General features: G+C 34.5%; 1 pseudogene; it reads right to left on the bottom strand.

Moving 5' to 3' along the window:
- Positions 1–1,497: 1,497 nt before the first annotated feature.
- Positions 1,498–16,000, bottom strand: part of LOC140843455 (glutamate decarboxylase 1-like) — a 32,346-nt pseudogene continuing 17,843 nt past the window's right edge.

Here is a 16,000-nt window from a genome sequence, read left to right as displayed (position 1 = left end):
TAATGCACATATTATATTAAAATGCTATTATGATTTAGTATATTCTTCTTTCAAAGTGCTTATTAAAAAATAAAAGCAATAACTAAAATTGTGAATATAGGGACAAAGAAACTTAAAAGAGCACTTACGGTAAGGAAACGTTTAATCTGTGATAACTTTCATGTAATGATAGGCAACTAATGAGAGGCAACTATGAATAATCCACAGGGAAGACACAGGTTTATATTTATGACAAACCAGATCAAATTTGGAATAAACCTTCCTGTCTAGAGCAGTAACTCTTATCAAAGGATACATTGCACTTAGACAATTAACTGCTATGCCTTATATTTCACAAAGATGCAACCTATCAAAGTCGGTAGTATAATTAATTTTTTATTTCCTCTGAGAACATGAAATGTCTAATTTATTTGATAGAAGCACAATTAAAAATAATTTCTAGCCCAATTCATGTGTCTTTATTTCTAAAATATGAAAGTTCTCCCACATTTAATTTGAATGAATGCAACATAGCTTGGAAAACAGAAAGGTACAAAGTTCTCTGTATTGGAGAACCGTGACAATATTTAATTGTACCCTGAAGGATTAATAAAGACAAAACCAATAAAGAACTTTAATTTTGCTTAGTGTATTTTTTTAAATCTCTGGATCTGTTTGACATAGGAAATGATTAAATATTCAGGACTAACATTAATTATACACTGAGCCTCTACACGGCCAAGACTACAGATTTCTCACTGGGTACATGCTTCTCTTTGTCCATTTGTGGAAAGTATATTGTTAATAGGCTATAAAGGAGATATACATATGTTTAAATTCTTTCCTTCTTCATATTTTTCTCTAAATTCAATCCTATATTTCCTTCCACCTTTCCCATCATGAGACACTAATTTTTAAGATTTCAGCTTTCATTGAGCTTATAGAATCATTTGCTTTTTTCTATATCTAGAAAATATCTTTTTTCAGCTCTATTGAAGTATAATTGACAGATAAAATTATAGGATTTTGAATTGTACATCATGATGATTTGATCTATGTATACATTGTGAAAGAAAAACACTAACACATACAGAGTGATTCAAATTTTTAAAAATACTTAAGTTACAATCATTTTTTAATTTTTTAAATTAAATAACAACATTGTGAAAGTCCACAATGGAACTTTCCCTAACTTTATAAGATGAGGAATTTTTCTCTTTCTTATTTACTGATGTATTCTAAACCCACCCAGAAAAGTACCTGACATTTAATGATTTTCAGCAATTTCTATTAAATAACAAGTGCATGAATAAACTTGAACCTATCTATCTATTTACTTATGTTCAATGAACTGGCTCGCCTCTCCTCATCTTAGATAGCATAGGATAAAAGAGAATAGAAGTTCTAAAAGAGAGGATATCACATAGTATTCCTTGTCATTTACAGTAGTAGATTTTTTTAGAGTTAGCATTTACATTTGTTCACATTAAGTATTATATTGAAGTTCATATTGAAGTATCATAAATCCTTCCTAAGTCTTTCAATTTCATCAATAAGGTAGTCAACATCTGTTTGTCTTGTGGCAGGATTAAAAAAGACCATTTGAAAAAAATTTACTTTGTCCCCACCTGGCTGGTAGCTTATCATAGTTGTGCCTTCTTCTAGTGTCTGTGCTTCAATCAATGGAGCAATCTGTGTGTAAATGCAAATACTAGTAAAGGGATTTTCAAGTATACACTCTTCCACATTCTAGATGGCTACATAACCACCAATCAGTTTGAAGCAAACTGCAGGCCACATAAAACGATCAGGCACAACCTTTATAAAGCGGCTTAGTACAGAAAAAAAAAAACAGCATGCTCTGTATTCATACTGTGACTCTCATTACTCGGTGATTCACAATTACCAAATGCATAAAATACTGCATGTATGCTAGAATGCATTAAAGAAAGTTACGTGACATTTTGCTTATTTTATATAGCAATCAAATAGAAGTATCTGGGAATGAGGTAAGATAAAATAGGGAATAGAAAAATAGCATATTCATGAAATAATAACTTTCATTATTTGAATTATATATATCTTGAGACTTTCTACCAGGTCACCTGTTTTGTATCAAAACAGTTTCTTCATAAATGTCAGAGACAAACTCTGCCTCATTGTCCTGTACAGCTCCTAAAGCAATACCATGCCTGTAGCCTTGTACCATATTTGTATATTATTATTATAGGGCCAAGAGGCACTGACACATGGGAAAGCCAGAGGAGAGCATTCTATAGCTACTCAACACGCTCTCCTTCTCGAAACTTCTGCTTCCGCGTACAGTTTACTTTTAAAACACTGCAGATGCCACCCATTACTTAACTTTCCCTTTATGTAACGGCAGTGCAGAAGCACATGTTTACATATCACCTTTAATCAGCATTTCATTTCATTTCATGTCTTTACTTATTTAATATTTTAATGAATCAACATGACTATAAAATAACAAATTCTAGTTATTGACTGCAATATTTAAAAACCTGTTTCATGGTTCCCCCTTGCCTTTCTTCAGGAACATGTGCAGACTCCTAAAAGGGACCCTAAAAGGGACCGTTCTCTGATAGATAAGCTGTGTGGACCTCCAGGAACCAGCTTGCAAGTCTGTGTAAATGCACCTAACTCACTGTCAGCTGGTAGTAATTAACTCTAGTGAAGGATAACACTTATGTGTCTAGAAAAAAATTAAGAGCTTCACCTAATACTCCCCTCAAATCATAAAATATTTAAATAGGGGGTATTATGACAAGCAAAACAAAACAATCTCTATTTTCTCTCAGCACTTATGAGCCCAGTGACATTTTCTGATATTAAAAGTTGATAGTATTATGCTAAGTGAAATAAGCCAGGCAGGGAAAGACAAATACTATATGATTTCATTTCTATGTGGAATCTAAAAAAAAACAAAGCAAAACAGAAAAAGCCTCACAGACACTGAGAAGGCAATGGGTGATTCCCATGGGGAAGGGGTTGGGGGTGGGTGAGTGAAATAGTCGAAGGGGATAAAGAGCACAAAACCTCAGTCATAATATAAATTAGTCCTGGAGATGAAATTACAACATAGAGAACATAGTCAATAATACAGTAATATGTTTGTATGTTATCAGATAGTAACTACACTAATTGGGGTGAGCACTTAATAATGTAGATAACTGCCCAATAATTATGTTGTATACTTGAAACCAATATAATATTGTATATCAACTATACTTCAATAAAAATAAAAGTAAGAGTTGATGCCCTTAAACACTGATATCAGATAGTTTTTGTTCAACATATCCTAAGGCACCTCACATTATCTAAGTGGTTGTGATGTTGGTATAACTCAAAAGTAAGATATATATATATATATATATATATATATATATATATATATATATATTCAAATTGTTGTTGATCCATGAAAACAACACAGGTCCACTCATATGAGGATTTTTTTCACCAAATACTGTATGGTATTATAAATGTGTTTTCTCTTCCTTAGGAGTTTCTTAATAACATTTTCTTTTCTCTGGCCTTTTTTATAACAGTACAGCATTTCATACATATAACATGCAAAATATGTGTTGACTGTTTATGTTATTGGTAAGGCTTCCAGTCAATAATAGGCTATTAGTAATTAAGTTTTGGGGGAGTTGAAAGCTAAAAATAGGTTTTGAACTGCATGGGAGGTCAGCACTCCTAACACCACATTGTTCAAGGGGCAGCTGTGTATGATGCCTGCATAAGATAGGTTAAAAATGTACAATAAATGTATGTGATAAATAATATATAATGGTGGTTATCTTTAATATATATACATCATTAATATATCCTGTTTGTTATGATATTCATTTGATATTTTTGTTCAGTATTGTTCTTCAATCTGTAATAAAATCTCTCTCAAATTTTTGCTCAGATGACCTTATAATAAGTATTTTACACTCTCTTCTACTGCTCTTAGGAGCTGTAGTTATTTATATTCTAGTCTCTTCTCCCATTAAGCCTTCTAACAAACTCAGGACTGATATGCTGTCTTACTCACTTTTACACCTCTAACTCTTATTGGAACACCTGACAAATATTAACTGAAAAATTAAGCCAATGGTAGGAAACTTAGCTTGCATATTAAGCATTCAATAACTGTTTTCCCATTGTATAAATTATGACTGGATTAACTTGCAAATAATTGATGGGCTGAGATTTCACTTGCTCCATGCAAGTATTAAACCAGTGGCTTAGGACCACATGACTGCATCCACTAACCAATCACACTAACCAGACACATTATTTAAAAGACAATATCAAAATGAAAAACATCACACACACACACACACACACACACACACACACACAGACTTACCTTTTGGAGTTCTTGATCTCTTTTAGAACCTTCTGGGATACGTTTAAGTCTTGGTGGGAAGTATCAGAAACAGACATTGGTGAACTCAGGCTAAATTCAAGATAAAAATTTTACAAGTATCCTTTAAGCCTTATTTAACTCCTTAGTGATTTTACAAGTATCCTTAAAACCCTACCTAATTCCTAAATAAACGTTCGTTTCAGAGAGGAAAACAAGCTATCAGTGGGTGTATAGTATTGAAAACAAACTCCTTTACTTCTAATTTCCACTTAAGACTGTGGAAGTCTCACAAAAATTAATAGAGTCAGAGGGAGGTAATTTAGAAGATAAACAAAGCACCTTTGCTTCCTAATTGTTACTTTTGTTAGCCTGAGTTCATACCATTGGATAATTCACTGGGCCATGGAAAGGAATGTGGATATAATGCTAACAAAAATCTCAACTTTCATTAGTATCTACTTAGTGCCTTAATAACAATTTTTACCAAAGACTATCATGTAATTTAAAGCCCACTTTCTCTTATATCACCTACTATACACTAAACCCAACTGTATATTCTACCATATAAGAAAAGACCTAGGAACAATTAAATTACTCTTGACTCAGTACCAGAGAAATCAGAAAAGCAGTCATAACCAAATAGTTTTAATTTTGTCTTAAAAATGAAAAGGTAGAATATAATCATAAAACTAAGGGTTTTTTTTGGCCCCTTGGCTTGTAAGACATAGAACTTAAAAGGAAAAGGTTTTAAACCCTAAATGATTTGCATTTAGATAAAATAAAATATTTATACTAATATTTAAGAATGCTTTTATAATTATCTCAGGTAAGATTAAGGTAGAATATTCAGCAAAGAAAGTATAGATCCATTAAACTATCTTTAAAATAAAACAACAGCTAAAAGAGTCCTTACCTCTGTATCACACACCAGCTTAAAGTTATCTTTTTTCTTTAAAACCTTATAAAAGTATTTTGCAAGTTCCATATAACTGTTGATCTGTGCCTCAAAGCCACAGATTCCCTGTGATTTAAAAAGAAAATCAAAGTTTCCATTCAAATAAGCTCCTTTAAATTGCATTGAAATTTATTAAATGTATTTAAATGTACTCAGTTAAAAAAATAATATGTGATTATCTTACCTGTAGTAGGTGTTATCGATTATCACTGCAACTTTATTTCCAGATCTTCAACCTTCTTTGACCCCCTACATCTTGAACTTGAAGCCCGATACCTAGCCTTTCTAAGCTTCAGTTGCCTAGATCTACAAATGTTTGCTAAATATTTTGACATAAAGTTTTTATCTGTCAATATGTAGAGGAAATTTTTAAAAATTTTATATAATGTTGTGCGGAGTAGGAGAAATACTATACATAAAGCCCTTGGCATACTTGTTGGCATGGTGTATTTAAAAATTAACAACTTTTGAGTTTCTGCTATATTCCAGGCTGCAGTTTAGAGCTTTGTACCCTTTAATTTACTCTTAAAAGGACCTATAAGTTGGTTAACTGAGGCACAGAAAAATTGACCATTTCTCCATGCACCTCCCTTCCCTTGATGGTTTCTGCTTGTCTCGTGGCTCTAAGTACTACGTGTACAGGGGGATGACTCTCCCACACTATTTTCATGAGGCACCTCATTTCTGAACCTCAGACTTCTATATTTAATTGCTTATTCAAATCTCCACCCAGATGAATAATAAACACCGCAAAATGACTCGTCCAAAACTCAACTCCTGATCATTGCTTACAAACTTGTTACTCACACAGTCTTCCCAATCTCAGTAACGTATCAGTTTTATCCCTCACATGCTAAAGCCCAAAATACCAAAGTTTTCTTATCCTTGATCCTCCTCTTTTTCCCACCCTCCACATAATATTTTAGCAAATTCCATTGGGTTTACCTTTAGAATCTAATATATCTTAACCTATTCACTGCCACTATGCTGGCACAGTTGCCCTCTCCTGCATTATTGAAATTGCTCCCTACCTGATCTCGTTGCTTCTGTCCCTACACCTACTGCACGTGCTGCGGGTGTGCATTCCCAGTTTTTATAGGCTTGTGTAGTGTAGCACCTTAACAACCATATGAAGTAGTACTTCAGTGTATCTCAGTACTTCAGCCTTTGCGATCAGCTGGCTGCATGAGTGTGCTGCCTGCACTATCACACAGGGCCCCGTACTCAGAAGGGTTTCATGCTTAAATTTAATTCCCCACTATGGCTGTCCTGAAATTTAACTTGAATTTGAGCAAGTGGAGTCCAATGGGATAATGGATCATGTGTGTGAGCTAAGGATTTATATGCAACATACATGTTTATCATTCCTTGCCACCCCATTCCCTCATAGCCTTTGCAATGCTCAATGAGCTCAGAATTCCACGGGTCATGTGATGCATGGGAGCTCAGGGACTCCCAACACAAGTACAAGGTGAACAGGGCACATCTACAGCTGAGTAGGCAGTGATGGTGACACCCCCAAGATGCCACACTTTCTGTTTAAATCAAATATAACCATGTATCTTCCATATATATATATATATAACTGTTATATATAAGATGTTGCATATTAGATATATAATTTCAAAATGTGTTTAAAAGTTGCAATTATAAGAACATATGGTTCAAAGCAACAACTCTCACAATTTTAAACAAGCAATTTGGAAAAGGCAGTTAGTTGGTCTTTGAAATGTAGGAATAACTAAATATTGATGGACTAATTTCTTGTGATAAGCACTTTATCATCTGATATCATGCCATAAATTTTTCTCTGAGAGCAGTCTGGTTTAGGGGTAAGCTATAAATAGTTAAAAAGGAAAGAAGAAAAACTTGCAAAAAAGTTCATAGACATTCCTGGTGATGAATGCTCCTACTCGTGATTCTGAAGAAATGGGGCTAAGGATCATGGGAGTAGTTGCCACAGCGTTTATTATCCGTAAGAGATTTCCATATAGAACTTTTGGCGGCATTCGTGCATACTGAACTGGCAGTGAAAAATATCAATACATGTCCATATTACAAATGCATCTTTAAGTTTTGTCAAAAACCTGCAAAGATTGAATATTAAAGATGATGGAACTTCTGGTCTAAGCTTTACTGGACGCTATTAGACCAGGTCCTCCACAAGCTGAAATGAAGATGGGAGTGAAGATACAAGGTTTCTTAGTGGAAGCATCTATGTGACAGACAGTGGGAAGGGGCCAGTTAGACTGGGACAGATGTCAGACTTAAGTCGGCCCCTGTGTGAAGGGAAAAGGCAGGCAGAGTGGGAACAGAAGCTTCCTAGACTGCCACGCAGTTGAAGGAAAGTTCAGAAAGACCACTGGGGAGTCTTCACACTAAGTCAGCTGTCACAAGAGTTTGGTCTCTCAGGAATGAGAATGGCTTAGAAGCCCTGCCATGCTCAGTCATTGGCCAGGAGAAAACTTGGGAAACACAGCCTCAGAGCAAATGCAATTATGAATTTAAGAGAAGCATATGGGGTTTTTGGACAATTAAGCTCCCTATTGCATTCCATTGGCCAAAACAGATTCATTTTATGAATCTACAACCCATCCAACCGATGGAGAAAATCCATCCAAAAAGTGAGCTTCTGCATTATATTTACTTGTGATACACAATCTTATATTATTATGTGATTTTCTTCTTACTTATTTTTATAATCTACCACAGTATTTTATGTAATTAATTTTATTTATAGGAACTATGAATTTCATAACGATGGAGCCTTTTCAAGCATCAATGAAGTATTTATTGTGTAATTAGAACAAATGAGGACAAAGTAGATTTTTTTTATTTCTGTCATAAGGCTTGGATCTTAATGCCCATTATTGTAAAGAATGCTGGTGGAGGCTCCCATATCAAATGTTTAAATATTAAATAGTTACATATTGTGCTAATAAACTTGCAAGTTTACTCCTTTTCAAGCCTGTCGTGGCTGTTTACCTGAACCTAATTTCCAGGGTGTAGAAATGGTTTTTTAATGGGAAACACGTTTCCCTTGCACTGCATTCTGAGCTTTTGTGTAATCATCTGCTGCCATTGACAGGGTAATAAAATCTTTCTTATCTCCCCAGAAGCATGTGCTTTCATTCTGTGGTAGAGTGGGATAGAGACCTTTCTTTCCTATGCCAAAAGAAGATTCCTTTGCATTTGGAAGTAAATACAAGCTTTCTCTCTTTCCTCTTCCCTTCCAGCTCTCTCTTTCCCCTACCCACAGGCCCTGTCTCTCAGAGTGGGTGTGTCGGCTCTTACATGAGATTCCAGTTTCCTAATTTCAGGGTCCCTCTCCTGCAGGGTAAGTCCCCTTGCACATGTAGGGTGATGTGACCTGCCCTCATCATGTTGCCTGAAGAGAGAAATGGGTTTGGAGAATTGGCACTGAGATATTCTGCAAGTAAGTAATTCATCTCCTCTGAAAATGTTATGCTTACTGCAGGGATGAAATAAATAAATATAGGTACTAAAAATTCATTGCTCAAGTCTGTTTTATAGAAGGCCAAATACGATGGTCCAATAAGATACAGCTCTGGTGGTCTGGCTTTATCCAGGTTAAATTTGCTCATCCGTATCTATTGGAATACAGGTCATAGCCCACCAAGTGCAGAAGAGAAACAACTGAGTCAGTTATAACCAGCCTTCTTTCAATGAGGTAGAATAGAAAAGAAAATATTAGAGCATATCATATAAGGTTTTTTACTGAAACTTGTTTTAATCACCTTGTGTATGTGCCTGGGTGCGTTATTGAGCCACTACAGAAAATGTATTTCTTACTATAGATTGTGTTAAAAACTTTGAATGCCACTCCTTTATTGCACAAAAGAATATATGAACTATGCAATTTTTCATAATGCTTTATACATATATATATTTCTTTTTAAAATGTTTTGATACTTGTTGAGCATTTGCGAGTTCAAGGATGAACCTTGTGACAAGCATCTAGGTGTATATACTCTGATGAAGACAGGTTTATGGGCTTTGATTGATGGCTAAGTTGTGGGAGAATGGCTTCCTCCTAAAAGGCTGATGAAGTTCATGAAAATATTTACATAAATAAAATTGGCATAGAATCAGCTTGAGAGATATTTGGATTATTGGTAGTGAAAGATCTACACACAAGTTTGAGCTTTGTGTTTGCAAAAATTTGAACTTTGATTTTTAAAGCAAGTTTAATGAAATTTCCCAATTGGCTAGTTAAAGTTCTTCAGGAAAAGAACTTACAGAATGCATACCTTTGAATAAGGAAAATTATTGGTGAAACCTCCAAAATGAACTAATTGCCAAATGTCTTCCTGAGTAACTGATATTTCTGTACCAAAGTGTTGGCTATACATCAGGTTATTGCTGAGTGACTTCTATGAAAAGTGGTGTCTCTGATTTTGGAGTAGATTTCTGACCAAACAAACAAAAATTACTTCAAATTAAATAACAGTGTCAGTAATGTATTAACAGTGCTGTTAGTTTATGTCAAAGATTTCATCTGCACAGAACCTGATGTCCGTCTTTCTATAGGAGATTGGGAAGGGGATGATAGAAATAGATTCCTAAAAGTGTGTCATTTATTTAAGCTACAAATTATAAATATGGGGCAGGAGAAGGGTACAGAACATGTCCTACTGTTGTCAAAATCTTTGGGGAAACTGTATCTGTTGATCTTGACTCTAAGGTAGATTGAACATTCAGGCAATAAATAAGTGTTCACATCTGAGACTCTATACTGACTTCGAGTAGCTCTACCTCTTACCAATTCTAATTACTAGACAGGAAAAAATAGTTTAAAAATTTTTAAGTTTTGAAAAACTGCAAACATGTTTATATTCCTAACAGATTGTTACTCTTGTAATTTAAGAACATACAGTGATGGTGGAACATGCCAAATTGTTTTTCTACCTCAGAATTTTGACCTGAGATAGCAAACTTACCATTTGCAATTAGAAATATAGTGGTTTCCTTGAATAATTTTTGGGAAAATAATGGGGTTAGCATTTGGAAAAAAACACCCAAATAGAGCTCTTAAAAATGGAATAGTCTGTTTTGTATCCAAATAAATAGGACCTAATAAATGAGATGGCAAATTCCTACCTTTGCTTTCCACATTAACCATAGTTTAAAGATATCAACATGTCTGCCACATTGAATGGTTTTATCCCCAGTGTCAAAGTCAGCATCATAGAGTTTATCTGGCTGGAAAAGATACCCAGCTTGCATCTGGTTGCATGCTTCCAGAAGACCTTAAAAAAGGAATAATATATCTGCTATGTAAGTCATATACATGTCAATAACAAATTACAATTATTTATTTCAATTAACATAGCATTTCTACTCTACATGCACTTTTAAATAAAATTTTGTTTATTTTATATAGAAATGTGTTACTTTCTCATTATTTTAATATATTCAGTTATTCTTTGTATTTATCTAGAACAGCAGGAGGTATAACTGGATTAATACCTGTTTTTAACTTTTTTTAGAAGCACTGAAGTTTCTGTTGATTTTTGAAATACTGTCACATGTTGAAGTTAATGAGAAGTGAGTGCCTAGTTCACTTTACCTAAACTCTCCCATACATCAACAGTATACATGCCAGTCAATAAAATGCTCTGATGGCCAAAGTAGAGAATAAAATAACCCATTCATTTAATTTTGTGCTTTCCTAACCATTTCTTCTCATATAAAAGATGTTGAAACATTCCTCCTCAGTGCTGAAGAATGAAGAAAACATTTGCTTTGGATGGTTAAGAATCACTAGAGGAAAGAAATGTTTCCCATCAGGCAATGAAAGAGAGGCTTTGCTCGAAGGGTTTGTGCTGTTCAGCCTAACAAAGGATAAATCTGTGCACAGTGACAAGGAACAGTTTAAATACATACTGAGCATAAGTATTTGTACAAGAAGTGAATTACAATATTCTTATTATGTGTTTATTATATACTGGACACTTCACAAATATTATATAATTTGAGCCTCAGAAAACTCGTAACATAAGCACTATTATTATATCATTATCATTTTTATAGATTGGAAACACTGGTACTGTAACACATTAAGTAATTTTTCAAGGTCAATATCTATACAGGGATGAACTTGGGATCTGACAAAAGAGCAGTTTGTCTTGGAATTTGTGGAAATCCAACTTCCAAAGGAAAAAACTCACACTATTTTAGGAGAGGCTATGGACCCGGGGCAAGGAGCACAGTGTGTTGGTTAGTCCTGAAGCACTGGGAGAAAAAAGAAAAGGTATATACATAGACATATAGGTGTGTGTATCTTGGGTGTTCTATTTGCACATGTAATTATTTTCTCTAGTCTGTCTCAAACTCTCCTTTTAATTTTGTGTTAGATAAGAGTTGGGGACTATTTAAAATATTTTAAAACAGTATAATCAATATGAGATTTATCCATTGCTTCTGCAGTGAGTTATTCAGGCAACAAATACTTAGAACACGTGCAATCTGTCTAATGCTGTGCTGGGGCAGGGGATCTGTGGGAGGAAAGGGGGGAACACTGCCCCACTGAGTTTACAGTCTGGGTTGCAGGAGGCTGGGTAAGTCAGGGCAGGCTGGACACTAAACAAAATTAAGCATATTACAATTTCAGCAAAGTATGTATTAATAAGTGCCTTTTCAGCATCAGAAAAACATATCCATTAAATATTGAGTATACTCAGGTTGTACTACTCATCAAAGCAGGAGTCAGATGTCTGTGTGCAACCTTGGGCTCTCAGATGCTTCAACAGATAAGAATCAAATGTTCATCTTAATTTAAGACTGTACCAAAATAGGCTTGCTTTCCAGAGATGATTTAAAAAGAGTAAAAGCTTAGTAGTTTAAGGACTATGTGCCACCTCCATCAACCATCTATCTCTAAGAAAAAACAAAAAGGATGTATAAAACCAAAAGCAAAAATTTAACTTCTTCGAGAAACACATGATAAATGATAATAGAATAAAATATACTATTTCAGCATACTCTTTATGGGTGAAGAAATGAGGGAAGACTGCAGAAAATCTGTACTTGTGCCCTAAACATAAAAGTATCAGAAATATGGTTGAGTCTAGACCTGTTAGCAAGAGGGAGACGGACCAAACTCAAAAGCCTCTTTAGGAAAACAAATGCAGCCAAACTTTAATGTCTGGGTCCTGGACACACCAGAGTGGACAGGAAGGATTAGCCTGTTAACCTGCAGGCTTCAAATGCAAGGCAGCTGTCATTTTACTGATGCCATTCAGTCAACTGGGCAGATCTGAAGCAAAGCTAATAGTTCCAGCCTGACTTGCTGAGGACAGCCGAGGCTGGGAGAGAGTAAAGACTCTCAGAACTAGAGAAGATGAAGTAGGCATTAAGTACTCAGGTAAGTGAGCTGTGCTAGTTAATGCAGTTTATAATAGGAAGAAAGACACTTTATTTTTATATCCAAACCCTTGGGATGGCTTGTGAATATGAGAGAAAGAAAACAAAGCTGTAAGTGATATTACATGAAATGTGTTTGTATTTCTGACAAAGACAGAGAGCTAAGAATGCTCAAGTCAACCTTTATAATTGCATCTCTCCTTGGAGGATACATAGGCTTATCTCCTTGAATGGCTTCACATGTACTACGGATGGAGATAAAACACAAACACATAAGCAGGAAATAATTTCATACAGCCCACAAATTTGTGCTTTGTATGCTAAAAATATATTGCAGTTATTCATAGTTATCCACTTGTAAAATGAACTGCATTTTGGGCCCTATATTCTGAAATAACAAATTAGCCAGTGGGCCAAATTTGATCCTTAAAATACACTGTTTGCTCATGGTGTATTTAAGAAGTGCCAAATGAAAGATCAGGTTTTCTAGAGGCCGCATCACTGTCTATCAACTCATCCCAGATCATATCCACACATTGAGGTGCTACTTGTGCCCTTGAGTCATTCGATTGTGTGGCCCCTCGATTACCCAATGGCTGCTGCTTAAATGTCAAGGTAGAAGCGTCAGTTTTCCCCAGTAGGACAAATGGCGCTGCACTATGTTCATATCAACGAAGACACAATTATTTTGATTTTAAATATTCACAATGAAGCCAGTCATTAACAAGACATTTATTGATGCCTTAAAAATAGATGTCACTTCTTTAAAAATAGAAATCATTTACTTTTTCCCAGATCAGGATAGCAGAGCGCTGAAGGGGAACGCCCATGAGTTTATGTGGATCCCAGGTCACAGAGTTGGCGCTAGGTGATAAAACAGCTCCCATGAGTGCTCACAATGTAGTGAAAAAGAATATCAGCATAAATTGGTTCTTTTGCTTTTACAAGCAGTGGCCCAGGTCTTACTGTTCAATGCCACTCAGTTTATAGGAATGGTTTCTGGACATCAACAAGCCACCTCCCCCTGCTGCTGACAACAGATACAAAGGATATATGTCCTTATATTATTTCTTTTTAAATAGCATCAATTGCTTTTTCCTATGTTAATTTTATTCAAAAGTTGATGAAGATTTAATTGCTATGCTAGACAATTATAAACTTGGCTATAATTATCCTACTTACAAGAAGAATGCATTTTAAAATGTCCTCCTATGAATTCTCATTGTCTATTCATGACACAGTGAAGTCTTCGGTTTCTAATTAATTCAAACAGACACCTTCCGTATCTTTAGAGACAGAAAAGATGGCATCAAAATGGCAATACTACAGAAAAATTAAAATATCTGCCATATTAAATAACTTTAAATTTGCTCAATTCTAATCAAAGCCAAAGAAGTATTTGTCCAGAGTCATTGTACTAAATTAATATCATCAAAAGTTTTGATTTCCTTAATAGGTGCTAATGAAGAAACATATATTGGAATAAGGTGTTAAATCTTCTTTTGATTTAAAATCGGGTCTAACTCTTTCTTCAAATTGATTTTCTAAGCTGTTTGCCTGAATCTTGATAGAGGTGTAGACTTCTTTGAAACACTTGATAAGACTACTCTTTTTCTATATTTATTCATTATAAATATTACAAAATGAGGTTTATAAATTAATATAAAAACTAGGCTCCAGAGAAATTGTTGCCTTGCCTGCAATGCCAACTAAGACATTTTAGAATCATTCACAGAGTATGTTCGTTAAAAAGGGGAACTGTGGGCCAGATGAAAGGATGGGACTCAGATCCACATGCAGCCAGAGTCTGCGAGCCTCACAAATACCTGCAATGCCCTGGAAAGGGTCAAAGGCCCCGAACACTGTGCTGCCAGCCGTGGCAGCGACACAAAAAGGAGTTTGGCCCTGGCAGTGACAAAAGCTGGATCATTCTTACAATCTCGTGAAGTCCAGAGGGGCGCTGATCTTGTTACTTAAGTAGTACATTTCTGGACATCAGGAAGCTTGCTAACCTGGACCAAGAGCATTAAGCATCTAATAATTTCAAATATTCTGAGGTACGTATGGCACTGGTAGCTGTAAGAAGGTAGCTTGACCCTCACTCAGATGAACTCGTATCACTGCCTCTGAGTTTCATTTCTGAGTATTTCTATCTGAATTTATTTTCAGAAAGTAATACCACCAAAATAGAGATGACCAGATTATTTAGTAAAGGGCTTGGTAACACTGCTTTTGATTTAACAGAAAATTATTAAAGAAATATTGTTACTTAAATTATTTCACTTCAATTTTATAAGCAATTTCTTATGTTTAGGGATTATTTTATTGCTCTTAGCAATTACCTTACCAATTTTTTCTACTAATGAACACAGGTCAAGCAAATAAAGATGTATTCACACATTAAATATGCAAGTGTGGGACTTATTCTTTTAGCTTGTAGCATATTTTTCTCTAACTCAGCTGGAATCATCTTTCCCCTTAAAAATGCATATACACATTGATATATTATGAGCTAATAAACATACTGATTCTACCAATTAGAAGAAAAACTTGTATGCAAGATTAAAAATATGAGTTTTTAACGTTTCCCAAAGAAAATCAAACAACTCAATATAAAGTATTGCATAATAAACTTACAAAACATATTTGCAAGTTATTTTATATTCATATGCTTTATATATATCAGAATTTCTAAATATATAGAGATTTCTTACAAGCCCATAATAAATTACCAATAAAAAATGGACAAAGAACATGAGTAGACAACCTGTGGTAATTACAGTTGGCTAATCAGTATATTAGAAGACATCCATTGTTTTAAACAATGAAATATCATTTTTGTCTGTCAGAATTTTCAAGTATAAAAGAATCAGTAATATTTGGGTTTCAAATTATAGATAAGAGTATCAATTAACTCAAACATGTTTGAAGGGCAAATGAAAGATCTTCATGAAACTGTGTTCTTTGAACCAATAACTCAGTTTCTAGAAATTCATATAAGAAATAATGAAACACAGACACTTGAATATATTTACATAATTATATTCATTTAATCATTGTTCTTAAATATGAAAATCTAAGGGAAAACCCTTAAAGGTCTTTTTATATAAGATTTGTGAAATTATGTTACATTTATAAAATGGAAAACTTTGAATTAAAAAAGAATAAGGAGGGTCTATATAAGTTCCTGGGATAAGATTTCTAAGACATGTTCTAAAACCAAAAAAATTAAGATATCAAGTTGCAGAATACAACACAAAACTGATGTATGAATAAATTTGATATGCCTAAAAATGATC

Source organism: Manis javanica, chromosome 9, assembly GCF_040802235.1.
Source record: "Manis javanica isolate MJ-LG chromosome 9, MJ_LKY, whole genome shotgun sequence".
Taxonomy (NCBI): domain Eukaryota; kingdom Metazoa; phylum Chordata; class Mammalia; order Pholidota; family Manidae; genus Manis; species Manis javanica.
The sequence above is the reverse complement of the archived record's forward strand: the minus strand, read 5'-3'. Positions and strand labels throughout refer to the sequence as shown.